Raw genomic sequence first — 16,264 nt, 5'->3', positions numbered from 1 at the left:
ATTTTACTATCTCCTTGGTTAAGAAAGTGATTTGATAGGGTATCAGGTACTGTATTATGACATGGTATACTTTCCCAGCTACCCACAATGGATATGGATAGAAGACCCATCATTAAAATTTATAATCCTAGTGTTGCTCGTTTTTAACAAAAAGATTTGAAAAATGTTTTAAATAAAAAGAAAATATGATGGCAGACATTTGAAGCACTTTTCAAAATATTACTGTTAATTTGTATTCTTTCGTGCACGCAGCAGTATGCTTAAGTCTGGCATCTGTCAGAGACAGGAGATGAGGGTTATGTGAATGGCAGCCTCAGAGCAGACTTGAAAGTAGAACTAGAGGAGCTTCTCAAGCGTGGCGACACATTTCATTGCAAACAAGAATCTCTGCTGTCAGAATCTGGGAACAAGACAGGGTGCTGTGTGGCTCCATTAACAACAGGTGCTTATGTGGAAGAACTGATGAATGTAAATTGAGGGCATTTATTTATTCATTAAAATATTTCGGGAGGATAGCTTAATAGGACTAGAGGATTGTTTAGTAGTGGATCAAAGTGACAGGCTTTGAAACAGATTAGCAAGCAGTGTGCAGTGTCAGTAACATATTACGCATTACTCGTTTCTTAAGAAAAAACTATATAATGTCCTTATTATGTTATAAAAAAGTAACACGTTATATTACTAAATATGTATTTCTCTTTTCTTGTCCTGCGAAACAGTTGTTGTGACTGTTGTTTACTATTTAACCATATGTCTGCTAATTCATGTATTAAATGTGTCAAACTGGTTTTTAAAATGTTTGTAGTAAAACAACTTATATTAATTGACTGGATACAAACAGTAAATTGTAAGGCTGGGGCGATGCCTAATCTTTCACCATTGATATATCGTTTTCCAAAAAAGCAGATACAACGACGTTAGGAAAGGGTAAAAATAAATAAATAAATCACTGCAGTAAATAATACATGTGGAACTGTGGATTACTGCGCAACATTGCTAGTAAAGGTTTAAAAACTATGATATTGATTTAAATTACATGAGTTTGTACATAATAATAATAATAATAATAATAATAATAATAATAATAATAATAATAATAATAATAATAATAATGTGAGAGGATGGTGAAATTCACTGGACACCACACTGGGTAAAGCTTTGAATACCCCGTAGGGGTGTACTTTATTAATTCTGCCACAAGGTAGCACTGCGCTGCTGGCTCACTCAGATACCATCAATGGTAAAAGAGGAGCAAAGAGCAAATGCATACACACACACACACACAGATTCGTCAAAATAATAATACAAACAAAAGGTGAAAGCAAAAAGGAAAATAAAACACAGTAACAAAACTACAAATAAAAGTTGGGTCTTCAGCCTGCGCCCTGCTATTCCTCAGCTATACTTGGGGCTGCCCAGGGTTTCCCTGTTAACTACTTTAAACCATCTGGTCTTCTATTCACGGCCGTCTTGCCTGTCTGTCTCTCCTCCTCGCTCTAGACGCTGGTGTTTTAGGAGGGTTTGGACCGCAGTTTCCAACCAGAGCTCCCGCTGTTATGCTTCCTAAAGGGGCAGACCTGAGGAATAGCAGAGCATTATTTTTATAGGTCGAGCACCCCTCAAGGCCCTACCACTCAGAGAGAGAGAAGAGAGAGAGAGCCCTCACCAAACCTCTCCGTGTCACTGCCATGATTGACAAGCTCCTCCTGAAGGATCATGCACGCATCAGAGACCCAGCACAGATCTCGCCCTGTTATGCATCCTCCCCCTCAGAATGGCATCACCGGTCCATTCAAGAATCCTTCAACCCCATGCCTTCCCGAGAGAAAAAATCTGCGTTTTGATGCAGTTTTCCTGCTCAGTGGACCACCCTGAAGGCATAGGCATAGTCGCCCCAGGAGGTAGTACCAGAGTGACTCAACTGCCCATTTTACTGCAAGACACTCCTTCTCGATGGTACTATAATTTATTTTGCGGGGAAGGAGCTTCCTGCTGATGTACAGGACCGGGTGCTTACTTCCCCGTACCTCCTGAGACAACACTGCCCTGAGACCAGTCTCTGATGCATCCGTCTGCAGGGTAAACCACCTACTGAAATTTTGACTGCATAGCACTGGCTTGCTACACAGGCTACGCTTCAAAGCAAGAAAGGCCGTCTGACATGGTTCCGTCCACTGAACCGTATTTGGGGCAGCCTTCCGGGTGAGGTCCGTCAAAGGTGAAGCGAGCATGGCGAAGTTCAGGATGAACTTCCTATAATAGCCCGCTAGTCCCAAGAAGGAGCATACCTGGGTTTTGGTTGTAGGGACCGGCCAGTCAACTTTCACCTTAGCAATTAGTGGTCTGATCTGGCCACTCCCTACTCAATACCCCAAATACTCTGACTCACTCTTCTCAGTGGAACATTTCTTTGGGTTATCATATCTCATAATCCACCGCCCCAATCCGACGTGTAACCTCATAAGGTCCTTGCCACTTCGCCAGAAGTTTAGACTCAGAACTAGGTAACAATAGAGGCACCTTATCCCCTGGCTGAAACATGTATAACTGGGCCCCTCTGTTATATTGGGTCTCCTGTCTGCATTGAGCCTGCTGCAAATTGTCATGTGCTCACTTTCCAACAGACTCAAGATGTTTGCGCAGATCCAACACATACCGGACAGTATTGATCGATTTATCCTGCTGCTCCTCCACATCTCTTTAACCAGATTAAGCACCCCCCGGGGTCCCCGCCCATACAGCAGCTTGAATGGTGAAAACCCCATAGAAGCCTGAGGTACTTCTCTGATAGCAAAGAGAAGGGGAAGAATCAGCTGGTCCCAGTAGCACACGTCAATATATTACAACGATCCACAAGACCATCAGTCTGAGGGTGAAAAAATGAGGTTCTAATGGTCTTAACCCTTTGCGGTCCATTTATTAATCGTGCGTCAGGCACGCCAGGTCTAATTAATTTTCACACGCGCAGTTAATTTTATACGCGCTGTTTAAAAGTATTTTTTTTCACAGTCAAACGGGTTTAAATGGCCCTGCATATCAACAAAGCACACACTAGGCATCTCCAGCCCCGCCCCAGCCTTTTGTTTGCTATAGCGTTCAGCTGTGTAAGAAATAAATAATAATAATAATAATAGTCGTACATACCGATCGATCATCTCCAGATCACTCGTTTTATCACCAAACTCCTCAATAATGCGATCCAAGTCATTATTTTATTACTATAACATCTGAAAAAAGCTCTGCAAATGTCCATGATAGTCTCAGTGCGCTGACGCACTTAGCCAGCTTGTTTACTATGGATGCCCATTATCTGATACCTGATACCATGTATGACTATTCATGAAATACGCCTTTTTTTTCTTTTTTTTTCCGACTTGTCTCGGCTCCTGTCGCTACCACTCGGCAATTGAATGGTTTTCTCGGCTTTTTCCGGAGAAAAAACGACTAAACACCCGTTTATTGCGTTGCTATAATGATGTCGGACCCAGTCCGACAATGGACCGCAAAGGGTTAACTGGTTTGAGAACAGAGATCCCGACATGTACACAGCTTCTTCTTCAGTAATCTAAGCTTAATGAGACAGGATTTATAAACAGAACATTTAAAATAGTTTGACAATATACTCGTTTTTTATCTATTACGTTAAGTAATTTACACATTCACTGTTCTTTCTCAGCGCTATTTCTTGTCTTACCCAGAGACTCTATTGTTTCTCTCTCACTGTACCAGGAGAAGTGGTGGTCTTCTACAATTCTTAAATACTAAAACCAACTACTAAAACTAACTGTTCAAAACAAGCAATCCTGGCACGCAGGCCATCATCACAAGTACTCCTGGCTCGCAGACCATCATCACTCCCTCGAGGCTAAGCCTCTAAATACTAACCCATATTCTTCACCCAGCCCTAGCTCCCGCCCGTGAATTCTTAATAAACACTGCTGCACCCATTCCAGTGATAAAAAACCCCTGCAAGATACACTTTAAGTTGTTCTCTGATTGGTTTTTAAACTGTTTGTTATGGATTTAAGCAACTTTTTTTATCAATGGATTTTGCTTTGACCCCCAACCGGCACAAATAGATAAAATAAGAAAATGATGAAATCTTTATTACTATTTGTAACAGGGCGAGATCTGTGCTGGCTTTCTGATGCATGCATGATCCTGCAGGAGGAGCTTGGTAGCCGTGAAGGGTCTGCCTGTCAATCATGGTAATGACAAGGAGAGGTTGGGTGAGTGCTCTCTCTCTCTCTCTCTCTCTCTCTGAGTGATCGGGAGGCGGGCCTTGAGGGGTGCTCGACCTATAAAAATAATGCTCTGTTATTCCAGACCCTACTAAAACACCAGCGTCTGGAGCAAGGAGGAGAGACAGACAGGCAAGATGGCGGTGAATAGAAGACCAGACTGTCTGAAGTAGTTAATGGGGAAACCCTGGACAACCCCATAAAGTATAGCTGAGGAATAGCAGGGTGCAGGCTGAAGACCCAAGTCGTACGAGTGGCGACGGTGGAGGAACGCTGCAAAAGCAACAACTTTTATTTGTAGTTTTGTTACTGTGTTTTATTTTCCTTTTTGCTTTCACCTTTATTATTATATTTATTATTTATTATTATTATATTTATTATTATTTTGACGCACCTGTGTGTGTGTGCATTTGTTCTCTGCTCCTCTTTTACCATTGATGGTATTTGAGTGAGCCAGCAGCGCAGTGCCACCTTGTGGCAGAATTAATAAAGTACACCCCTGTGGGGTGTTCAAACCTTTACCCACTGTGTTGTGTCCAGTGAATTTCACCATCCTCTCACACGTGGTGTCAGAGTGGGATTCACTGGCACAGCCCACTTACAGCAGTGCAAGCCATGGATGCAGTACAGTTCACAGCTATGATGGATCTCTTGCGTCAAACCCTGGCGGCGACTGTGCAGGGAGGGGCCAGACCTAGGGGGCCAGACCCGAGTCTACAAAGGCCAACAAAGATGACAGCGGAGGATCGACCGGAAGCTTATTTGGAAGTGTTTGAGGCTATGGCGACCTCTGCTGGGTGGCCCCAGATGGCTACCGCCGCAAGTTTCAGGAGGAGATCTTTGCAGCAGAAGAACATCCCCGGAACATCGGCCATCGACTAAATTATGCCATGGGCTGCCATGGATTATGCCATGGGCTGGCTGAAAGCAAGGTTGGTGGAAACCATTGTGGTCGAGCTGTTCATGGAGTGAACCGCATCTATGGGTGCAGTGCCATGCCCCCACCACTTTGGATCAGGCAGTCTTACTGGCGGAGCAGTACCGGGCAGCAGAACCAACACCCGCCAAGGTGCCTGGGAAGATCGCTACTCCAGTATCATCCTCAGTCCTGGCCCCAGGGGGGGCGAAGGGACTGGGGGGAAGGGGTAGCCAGGTTTTTGGATGGAGTGTGGCGGTGGGAGCTCCCGGTCCGGGACCCAGGGCAGGATGGGGATACCCGTGAGCTGGTAAGAGTGCTCAGTTACCTCAGTCACTCCAGCAGACGGGTTTTGTTATTCCTGTAACCATGGATGGTACACAAACCCAGGCTCTCTTGGATTCAGGGTGTAGTCAGTCCCTAGTGGCATAAGCCAATATTGGGACGAGTGCATATTAAATGTGTTCAAGGGGATTTGCGCACTTATCCAAAGGTTCATGTAAATTTAAAAATTGCCCAGCAGGAGACACGAGTACAAGTAGGTTTGTGTTCTCTGTTGCCAGTGCTGGTAGTTCTGGGACGGGACTGGGAGCAATTTAAAGGTTGGCTAGCTGCTATGACGGCCCCATCCTCCCTATTGGCCTTTCCCTTTCGTGACCCAGCATGGTATTGACATAAATTTTAAACCTGGAAAAACTAAACGGGAACGCCGGGCCGCTAAGAATGAGGGCTGGCAATGGAGTCCAAGAAGTTTCAGGTGGGGGCGATTGGTGAAGAGTCTGGTGGGGAGGCAGCGGAGCCAGTGAGGGGGTCTGGCTCGGCTGCCTCCACTCAGGACAGAGCTGATCCCGAGCTGGAAGCCATTGGAGCTGATTTTTTAGCTTGCTCCTGTGACTTCCAGCTCAAGCAAGGGTGTGACGACATGCTGGGCAGACTCTTTGACCAAGCAGCTGTGGTTAATGGTCGGGTGGTCAAGCCCAGCTGCGCCGCCACGTACCCTCACTTTGAAATTGCTCGATATCTTTTGTACCAGGTTAAAAAGTACCCCAGACAGGGAAAGTGTGTCACCAGTTGTTCATTCCACAGCCCTTTCAAGAGGATTTGTTGCAATTGGCACACGCTATTCCCCTATCTGGTCATTTGGGAAGGGACAAGACCAAAGCGAGACTCATGACACGGTTCTATTGGCTGTGGCTGGATAGTGACGTCAGGCGTTTTTGCGAACGCTGCGGGGAGTGCCAGAAGGTCAGCCCTAGAGCCACCCCACAAGCACCATTGGTGCCGTTGCCACTAGTGGAAGCTCCATTTGAGTGTATTGGGGTAGATATAGTGGGACCGTTAGAAAGGAGTGCGGCGGGATACACTCACCTACTGGTCATTTTGGATTGCGCTACACGTTATCCAGAGATCATTCCCCTCCGATCTGCATCTGCCAAGTCTGTTGCCAACGAGCTTGTGAAGGATTTCTCCCAGGTCGGGATCCCCAAGGAAATACTGACCGACCAAGGCACCAGCTTTATGTCCCGGCTAGTCCGTGGAACATGTAAACTTTTGGGGATTAATCCTGATTGTGCGCACGCAAGCAATGAAAGCTGTGTTCAGGATTTCCATGTGTTTAATGAAAATTGCAGTTACATCTTTAGGGACTGCTGCAAGCCAAATTGTTAGTGTTTCCTGTTTGACGGTGTGTGGTGCTGACTGTAATACAATGCACTTCACATTTACGGTTACAACTCAAGTGAAATGTACTTTGGCTTTAAAAAAAGAAAACACCACCAATGTAGGTGTATAACAGAGAAAAGATAACAAGATGAGCTTGTTTATTCTTTGCAGAAAGTAATGGGAGTAATATTATTAACGTGGCTGAATCACATGACCTGCTGTAGATATGGCTGCCTAAGTCTTTTGCTCCATACCCATCATCTCCTCTTTCACATATTACTTAAGGCATAACTTAATTCTTCACTCTTACCTCAATCTGGTTAAGATTTACTTCACCTTGGGATGGCACAGAACCAGAAAAAGAGACTTTCCTCCCAGCTGGCGTCTCCCTCTAAAGGAGATAAAAGTTGCTCACAGACTGATCTTATCACCATTGTTGAGGCCTGCATGGAGAGGCACCGTCATTACTTTGAATCCCAATTTTCTTGTTTGGAGGAAATTGGCAGAGGATCGGACGCCTTACTGTCCTCCATACAGAGCAACATGAAGGACCTGAAAGCGGATCTCTCTAGTCTCCGTGCTAGGGTGGATAAGAACACGAAATTGGCCTCTCTTTGCAGCACCAGGATTGACCAGCTGGAGGCCAAACTGGCAGATATAGAGGACAGGAACAGACGGCCCAATCTCGCATGGTGGGCTTAGAGGAGAATTCTGAGGGCTTGGATGTGGCGGCTTTTCTCATGAAATTCCTCCCTAAGTGGTTCCTGTCTTTGGCTGAAAAAAAAATAGAGGTCATGCATGCCCACCGCATATACAACAGTCGGCCCAAGACAAATGAGAGGCCCAGGATCCTCATCTTCAGCTTGCTCCGATACTCAGACTGCCAATCCATCCTGCAAGCTGCCAGGAAGAATCCTCTGACTCTCTCAATTATACTCTCTTAGCAATTATATGGCGCAATGCCGCAAGGGCTTACCCTTATCCACAATTCTGAAGAACATCTGTTTAAAACAGCAGCAGATGCTGAGGAGTTCCTGGATTCGCTGGGGTCTACTGGTCCGGTCTGGGCCCAATGTCCTTCTTCTTCCTCTCCCGAAAGGATGGAACATGAAGGAAGAAGACTCGAACTCGAGTAGTTCCATGATCGGCCTGCTGGCCCCTCATGTTTGGATCGGTGCTGAAATCAACATTGCGGGGTTTGGACTTACCAGGACTTGATTATTATTGAAGCTCTCTATATTATATATAGGTTACCTTCGACATATGTTAGCCCTGATTTAACCTTGTTTACATTTTATAGGGAAATGGGTGGATGTGAAGAGAAAGCTCTTTCTGCCCGAAACCATCAGGGTCACGGATAATAGCTTTTATTTGGTGGGGGGGGGGGGGGGCATTTTCTTGTTCGGCACCATTTTCAAAATGTTCTGGGGTGGGACTACGGGACTATGTTTTGTTGTTTTCATTGTTTCTGGGGTTGGTGTGGGCGGGTGGAGGGAAGGGAGAGGACCTTGTGGGATTGTATACTGTGTTAGCCCCCTTTGTTATTGCTACTCTTTTTTCACTTAGATTACTAATAGGATATTTTAATTGCTTGCTGCTGATCTGTAAGTTTATTTTCGATACTCATGACTAATTTGTCACTATTATCCTGGAATATGCAGGGTCTAAACACACCTCATAAATATACGAGCTGTCTTGACCTCCTGCGTAGGAAAAGAGTTGATATTGCCATGTTTCAAGAAACGCACCTCATGCAGAAAGACATTCCTAGACTCGCAAATAGATATTATCATGTTATTGCTTCTTCATCTTCATATAAAAAAAATAACGGGGTTCTGATTGTTGGCTGGCGCAACCTGCAATTTACTATTCTGGGATCGGGAAGTGACACAGAGGGTAGAATAACATATGTAAAGACAGTTGTTTCTGGTAAAAAAAAATAGCTTTTGTTTCGGTTTATGCACCAAATTCTTTTGATAAAGGGCTTTTAGATTTATTAACAAAACTAATGCTTGATTTGTAGGAGTTCCGCTACAAATCGGTGGCGATTTCAATGCTGTATGGGAGCATGCTTTGGACAGGACTGGATTAGCAGAGGGGAGGGATCAGCGTTTAGTGTCCACTGCACTACAGAGATTGGTGTCTGATATAGGATATTTATGGCATGTAATGAATCCCTCAAAGAATTTTCTTTCTTTTCTCCTAGACACAAGTCATATTCGAGGATTGATTTTATTTTTGTATCGAGTGATCTTTTTAAAGAAGTCCACAATATTGATTTGCTGCCAGTCTCTGTTTCAGATCACACGCAGTCGTTTGTACAGCCACACTCCCTGGCGCTCTCACTCGGGCCGCCAGATGGTGCTTTACCACCACTTTGCTGCTGAATGAATCTTTCAGGCCAGATAACAGAAATTCGGTTGATGATCCACATGTGTTGTGGGATTCAGTTAAAGGATTTATCAGGAATAGTGCTACATCATTTGATTCTATCCCTTAGTAAGTTGCAACTTAGCAGAATTAAGTTAGCATTTCTAAAAAATACTTTGCATTCTAATTTGGAGGAGGCTGTGTGGTCCAGTGGTTAAAGAAAAGGACTTGTAACCAGGAGGTCCAAGGTTCAAATCCCACCTCAGCCACTGACTCATTGTGTGATCCTGAGCAAGTCACTTAACCTCCTTGTGCTCCGTCTTTCGGGTGAGATGTAATTGTAAGTGACTCTGCAGCTGATGCATAGTTCACACACCCTAGTCTCTGTAAGTCGCCTTGGATAAAGACGTCTGCTAAATAAACAAATAATAATAATAATAATAATTTCTCTGCTAACACTGCACTGGAACGTGATTTAACTCAGGCAGCGGGCTGAATTCCTTATTCATAGAGCTAGGCAGCACTATTATTTTAACGGCTCGAGATCTAGTCATCTTCTAGCCTTGAGACTCAGGGCTAACGAGCACTTTGCAGACATTATGTCTGTTAAATCTTCGAAGGGAGATATACTTTCAGACCCTGTACAAATAAATTAGTCATTTCACTCTTATTCCAAACTTTACAGTTCCAATATTCCTCATGACAAAGACAAAGGCCTTTTGGCCGATGAAGCAGCTCTTCTTGGTATTCCAATATCTTTAGCTAAACTTAACCACTTCAACACCATGACTTACGCACGTACGTCAATTGAAAACCCACTTACAGTATCATGCCGTACCTGCGTACGTCAAGTTTCCCATTCTATTCTATGATCGGTTTCTCAGTCTAGCGTTTCAGGTTTCATTCTCTAAAGCAGTGCTAGTACTGTGGAAAGTGAAATGAAAGTTGGGGGAGGGTCAGGTGACATTTTTATCCAATTGCGTGTCATGGAGCGATTCCAATCTAACTGTGGGCATTCAGAAGGCTGAGATGTATTGCAGGGTCTGCTATGAAAATGAAAAAAAAGGACACAAGAAAAATGTGGTGGTTGTGAAGGCAACTCCGGGTTCTGTTGTACTGAACATTTCAATAAATGGCACAGAGCAAGTCAGTAATGGTTTTGATGTTTGACTTTTAATTTGATAACTACTGTTTACTGATTAGTTTTGTTATTAGCAGCGTTTTTGTTTTCATTGTTAAAAAAACAAAACAAAAAAAAAACGTGTTTTTATCTCGATATTGAACATGGGTATAAGAACATAAGAAGGTTTACAAATGAGAGGAGGCCATTCAGCCCATCTTGCTCGTTTGGTTGTTAGTAGCTTATTGATCCCAGAATCTCATCAAGCAGCTTCTTGAAGGATCCCAGGGTGTCAGCTTCAACAACATTACTGGGGAGTTGGTTCCAGACCCTCACAATTCTCTGTGTAAAAAAGTGCTTCCTATTTTCTGTTCTGAATGCCCCTTTATCTAATCTCCATTTGTGACTCCTGGTCCTTGTTTCTTTTTTCAGGTCAAAAAAGTCCCCTGGGTCGACATTGTCTATACCTTTTAGGATTTTAAATGCTTGAATCAGATCACTGCGTAGTCTTCTTTGCTCAAGACTGAATAGATTCAATTCTTTTAGCCTGTCTGCATACAACATGCCTTTTAAACCCGGGATAATTCTGGCTGCTCTTCTTTGCACTCTTTCTAGAGCAGCAATATCCTTTTTGTAACAAGGTGACCAGAACTGAACACAATATTCTAGGTGAGGTCTTACTAATGCATTGTAAAGTTTTAACATTACTTCCCTTGATTTAAATTCAACACTTCTCACAATATATCCGAGCATCTTGTTGGCCTTTTTTATAGCTTCCCCACATTGTCTAGATGAAGACATTTCTGACTCAACATAAACTCCTAGGTCTTTTTCATAGTTCCCTTCTTCAATTTCAGTATCTCCTGTATGATATTTATAATGCACATTTTTATTGCCTGCGTACAGTACTTTACACTTTTCTCTATTAAATGTAATTTGCCATGTGTTTGTCCAGTTCTGAATTCTGCCTAGGTCATTTTGAATTACCTTTGCTTCTGCTACAGTGTTTGCCACTCCTCCTATTTTTGTGTCGTCTGCAAATTTAACGTGTTTGCTTACTATACCAGAATCTAAATCATTAATGTAGATTAGGAATAGCAAAGGACCTAATACTGATCCCTGTGGTACACCACTGGTTACCTCGCTCCATTTTGAGGTTTCTCCTCTAATCAGTACTTTCTGTTTTCTACCTGTTAACCACTCCCTAATCCATGTGCATGCATTTCCTCGAATCCCTACTGCGTTCAGTTTGAGAATTAATCTTTTATGCGGGACTTTGTCAAAAGCTTTCTGGAAATCTAAATAAACCATGTTGTATGCTTTGCAATTATCCATTGTTGATGTTGCATCCTAAAAAAAATCAAGTAGGTTAGTTAGACATGATCTCCCTTTCCTAAAACCATGCTGACTGTCTCCCAGGATATTGTTCCCATATAGGTAATTTTCCATTTTGGATCTTATTATAGTTTCCATAAGTTTACATATACAGTACCATGCCGTACCGTACATGTAGTATACAGGAGCATAAATGATTAATGAAAACCACAGTTTAGGTCATTTATTTGTGTTTTATTCATCATATCATCATGTTAACATTTTATAGCAATTACAGGTTTGAAAACATTATTATTATTTTCAAAATCTGGTACCTGGGAAGGGGTTTCATTTTTACATCTGGAGTTGAAGTGGTTAAGAATATTTGTTCACTAGGGATTGGAATGGATAAATAAGGACTGTACTGATTAGCATCCCATGCAACATATTCCCTCCAGAACTTTCCATATCTGCTGTGAACAGATCTGTGTGGATTTGGATAGTTGTCATACTGATGGGACATGTTCAGCAGGAATTTCTGATTTCAAACAAAACAGCAGTAATGAATTTCCATGCATATCTTGTGTCAAAAATGTGGCAAACACATTTTGTCAAAATATTTGTACACCTTAACCCTATGCTGCATGCTGCATGCATGCTCAGAATCTTTTCCAGATTGTTTTTCTAAAATATAGGGATATACTTTTTATTTGGGTGAAACATTTAAATACCAGCATCCTTTAAAATAATAGATAAGACATTCTATGTCCTTTTAGATATTTTAGCAGTAATGCTCTGATATTTTATTTTTATAACCCAATAGTTATCTCAATAGTATTTGTCATTGAATATACCCTGTGATCTATTTTATTGTATGTTAGAGAACAGGGGTGTCATTTCAGAAACATTTTGAGGGGGTGGAGGTGGGGTATCAGCATTGAACATTCACGGGGTGGGAGCCAGGCTACCTGTAAAGATGTCACCTGACTTCTCGGAGAGCTGCCCACCGTTAGGACCAAGCCCTCAGCAGGATGAGGTCCAGGTCGTGGTGGAGTCACCACTGCAGATTACGAGAGGGCTGCATCGTGATACAGCTAATTCCAAGGCTGGGTGCTCGGCACCCTCAGGGACATAGAGTTAGTAAAGACTGAAAACATATAAGAGATGGCCCATCATTTGTTAAGGCCCAACATATAGAAAGAGGGATCCCCACATTTCGGCGACCGGACACACAGGGGAGATCCCCTGCATGTAAAACTTATAGAGCTGCCCTCGATGAGGTGAATTATAGACTTCCAAAGCTGGGGGAAGAGAGGCACCCCCAGAGAACCTGAAAAGAAGAGCTCCTTCTGTGAGGTTAGGTAGAATAAGCTTAGATCCTCGGATTGCGAGGGGAGCGATAGCGCATGAGATGCTAAAAGGTTGGGTTTGGCCGAGGGTCCCCTCTGACTCACTGAGAGAACCTCCCTCATGTAGGTAAAGGAAGCATAGCTTGCACAAATGTTGGGGAAGTGTGACTCACTAACCCCCCAAAAGGATGGACCCCCGGCTCCCCGCTAAAGATTCCTACGAGTGCAGACAAACAAAAGAACCGCCAATGCATATACAAAGAAAGAAAGAAAGAAAACATTTAACAGAACAAAGAAGGTTAGTAACTGGTTCCCTACTGATTATGTGAAGACCCTCCACTCAGTGGAAAGGAAAAAAAAAAACTTTCTTTTTAGGGGGAAACCTTTGGTGGCCCCGGCGGAAGGGTTGTCCCCATTCTGGACATACTAGCAATAGACTGATGTGCAGAAAATATCTCAGAGGGGGAAGAATGTATGTATGATTGAACTGCTGATGAGGTCCAGTGCCCCATATGTTTAATTAGTTGCTGGTAAATATTTGCTCTTGCTGTTGATGTGGCTGCCCCAGTTCTGAATGAATGAAGTGTATAGAATTGAGGTTGAAGTCCTGCTGTGGAAACCAATGTAGACAGATGAGATGTGAACCAATGTCTGGATATAACAGTCTGGCTTGAATTGATGAACAGGGGGTTGGAATTTGAAATAGGTTTGTGTTCTGCAATATATTTCTGCATGGAAGCATATGGGCATAGAGGAGAATCAATTTTTGACAGCTGAATAAATTGACCTTGCCGAAGCTGATCCATTTTGGAAATGCATAGGAAAAGGATAAAGTGGGAATCTAAGATGAGTGCGAGTTCACTGCAGCGAATACCCAGCATAGGAAAACTGGCAATAGAAGGAACTGCATATTCTGAGCATCTTAAAAAAACACAAAATGCATATAGTTTCCATTGTTGGGTCATCAAATGAAGAGAAGCAGCCTTGATGGAGAATTGAAATCAGATTGTTCAGGATATATACAGAGATAGGCAGACGAGAAGGATGTGGCGATCACCCCATATGTGCTGCAATAAGCGCAGCCTCTGCTTTAATTGCATAGCAGTAAGCCTGGCCAGGTTAGTTCGATTTCTTATACTCAAAATAAAGTTGTCAAAAGTGTTCTTTGATTTTAATTTTCGCAAGATTGCCTAGTTTTTTAAAGAAACTCTTTAGGCATTAGTTTACATGCATGAAAAAAAATGTAATATTTTGAAACTGCCCCTTAACTGTCTTTTTTATATTGTGCTGGTTAGGAGTATTTGTCTAGGTCTGCTATGCATTGTGTTTTTTGTATGTTCTTCGTATTTTTCCCCTTTTGGCTATCCGTAGTTGGGGGCGGGGCTTATGCTCCTTTTGCTCATTGCCGGCCAGTTCAAAAAGGGAACCATTTTGGGCAACTGGTTGTCGCCGTTTCTCTCTCCTACTCGCCGTCGCCGTTTCTCTCTCCTACTCACTCTCGCCGTTCTGATTTTTTATCAGAACTTTTGGTAGATGAGGAGTTTATATTTTTTGTTAGTCTGTGTTTTAATGCAGGTCTATTCATTTGTTCAGCAGTATGTTATTTTGGTAAACGAGTCAAAATCTTCTGCTGCGTTTAGATTTTGCTTCCAGCACAGTCAAACTAACTGTTTGTTTCTCTGTATCTTGTTTTTTTTCTTCTTCTTGTGGTTATTTTGTGACCGTTCTATCGCTGCTTTGGATGTTCATTTTCTTTTCTGAAGAATACAGTTTGCCTGGACTTTTAAAACTATATAGTTTTAATGGAATCAAAGAGAAGACGTCTGCACAGTGGATTACAAACATCATCCGGGTGAGATCAAACCTTTTTGTTCTTTCATTTTTTGCTACTGTGTTTGCAGTTTTTTTGTGAATGGCCATTCTGGTTTTGCATTGGATTTTGGATTTTTTTGGAGTATTATTTCTTGAAACTTTTTTCTTTCTGGATTTGTTTTTCATGAAGGGGACTGAACTATGATTTAAAAAACCTGTTGGTTGGGTTAATTAACCCTTACCTGCTTACACTGTATTGTCTATTGCTGGTTAAACTAATTTACACTTTATGCATTGTGTGCTTCTGCTTTGCAAAGTGTTTGGATAGTGTTTGCTGTTATAGGGCTATGTTCAATTATGCAATTCTGTATCTCTTGATTTAAAAAACCTGTGATTGGGTTAATTAACCCTTACCTGCTTACACTGTATTGTCAATTGCTGGGTAAACTAATTTGCACCTTTTATAGTGAGCCTCAGTGACATTATTGTTTTGCTGATATACTGTTTCATTTGGTCTATGCTCGTATGGTTTTTATACCTTGTGATAGAGAGAGAAAGGATTGATGCTGTAAATCTCCCTCCCGATTAGAAAGGGCGCTGTGTAAGGGGGAAGGTACGCTGCCTCCTAGATCTACCACCTCGGTGGTAGGTGGAAACCGGAAGGTGACCATATTAGGAGGGGCGCGTAGCTGCAAGTACTCCGGACGATTCCAGTGCAGTCAGCTGCGGGGCAGCCCTCTATTGGAGAAACCAGGCGACGCTTTGACTGCCGGGAGGAGTTTGCTGGGTACAAAGGGGAAGCAGCTACGTCAAAACCTCCCCTTGCGCTGAGTGAAAAAGCGATCGGCCGGAGCCGGTGTTTGTTTTTTGTGATTACGTGTTGTGTTTGTGTGTCAACAGAGGAGCAGGAGGACGGGAGGCTGTAGCCAGCGAGCCAGCACTTACCCCAGAGCACGCCCCTCATCGCACAGCACTTCACAGCACAGCGCACACACCACAAACCCTGGAAAAGAGCACATTTTCGTGCATGGAGGACTGTGGTTATTGGAGTGTGTTTTTGTTGCTTTTGTTTTGGCTGGATGTTGCTGAGTTTTGCCCCATTACCATCGCTGGTACTGGGGCTTATTATTTATTATTATTATTATTATTATTATTATTATTATTATTACTTATTTTTCCAAGTGGATTTATTTTATGATCTTTTTGTTTGTTAATTATTAAAACCTTTTTGTTTTTGGGAGAATTCAGTCTGGACATTCACTTTCTACAGCACCACACCATTCACCGTGTCACATACCTCTTTTATGTTCTAGACTGACTTCTAAAACATTTTCTGGGTTAAGCATATTCCTCAGGTCCCCTTTTAAATCCCTCTTTTACGCTGTAACCTATTACTTGCTGTTTCCAATAAAATTAAATGTTTGCTTATGGAATCAGTATACGCTTATGGTCTAAGTGTCTAGTAGGAATACTAAGGAAG

This window comes from Acipenser ruthenus, chromosome 33, assembly GCF_902713425.1.
Source record: "Acipenser ruthenus chromosome 33, fAciRut3.2 maternal haplotype, whole genome shotgun sequence".
In the NCBI taxonomy this organism is placed as follows: domain Eukaryota; kingdom Metazoa; phylum Chordata; class Actinopteri; order Acipenseriformes; family Acipenseridae; genus Acipenser; species Acipenser ruthenus.
The sequence above is the reverse complement of the archived record's forward strand: the minus strand, read 5'-3'. Positions refer to the sequence as shown.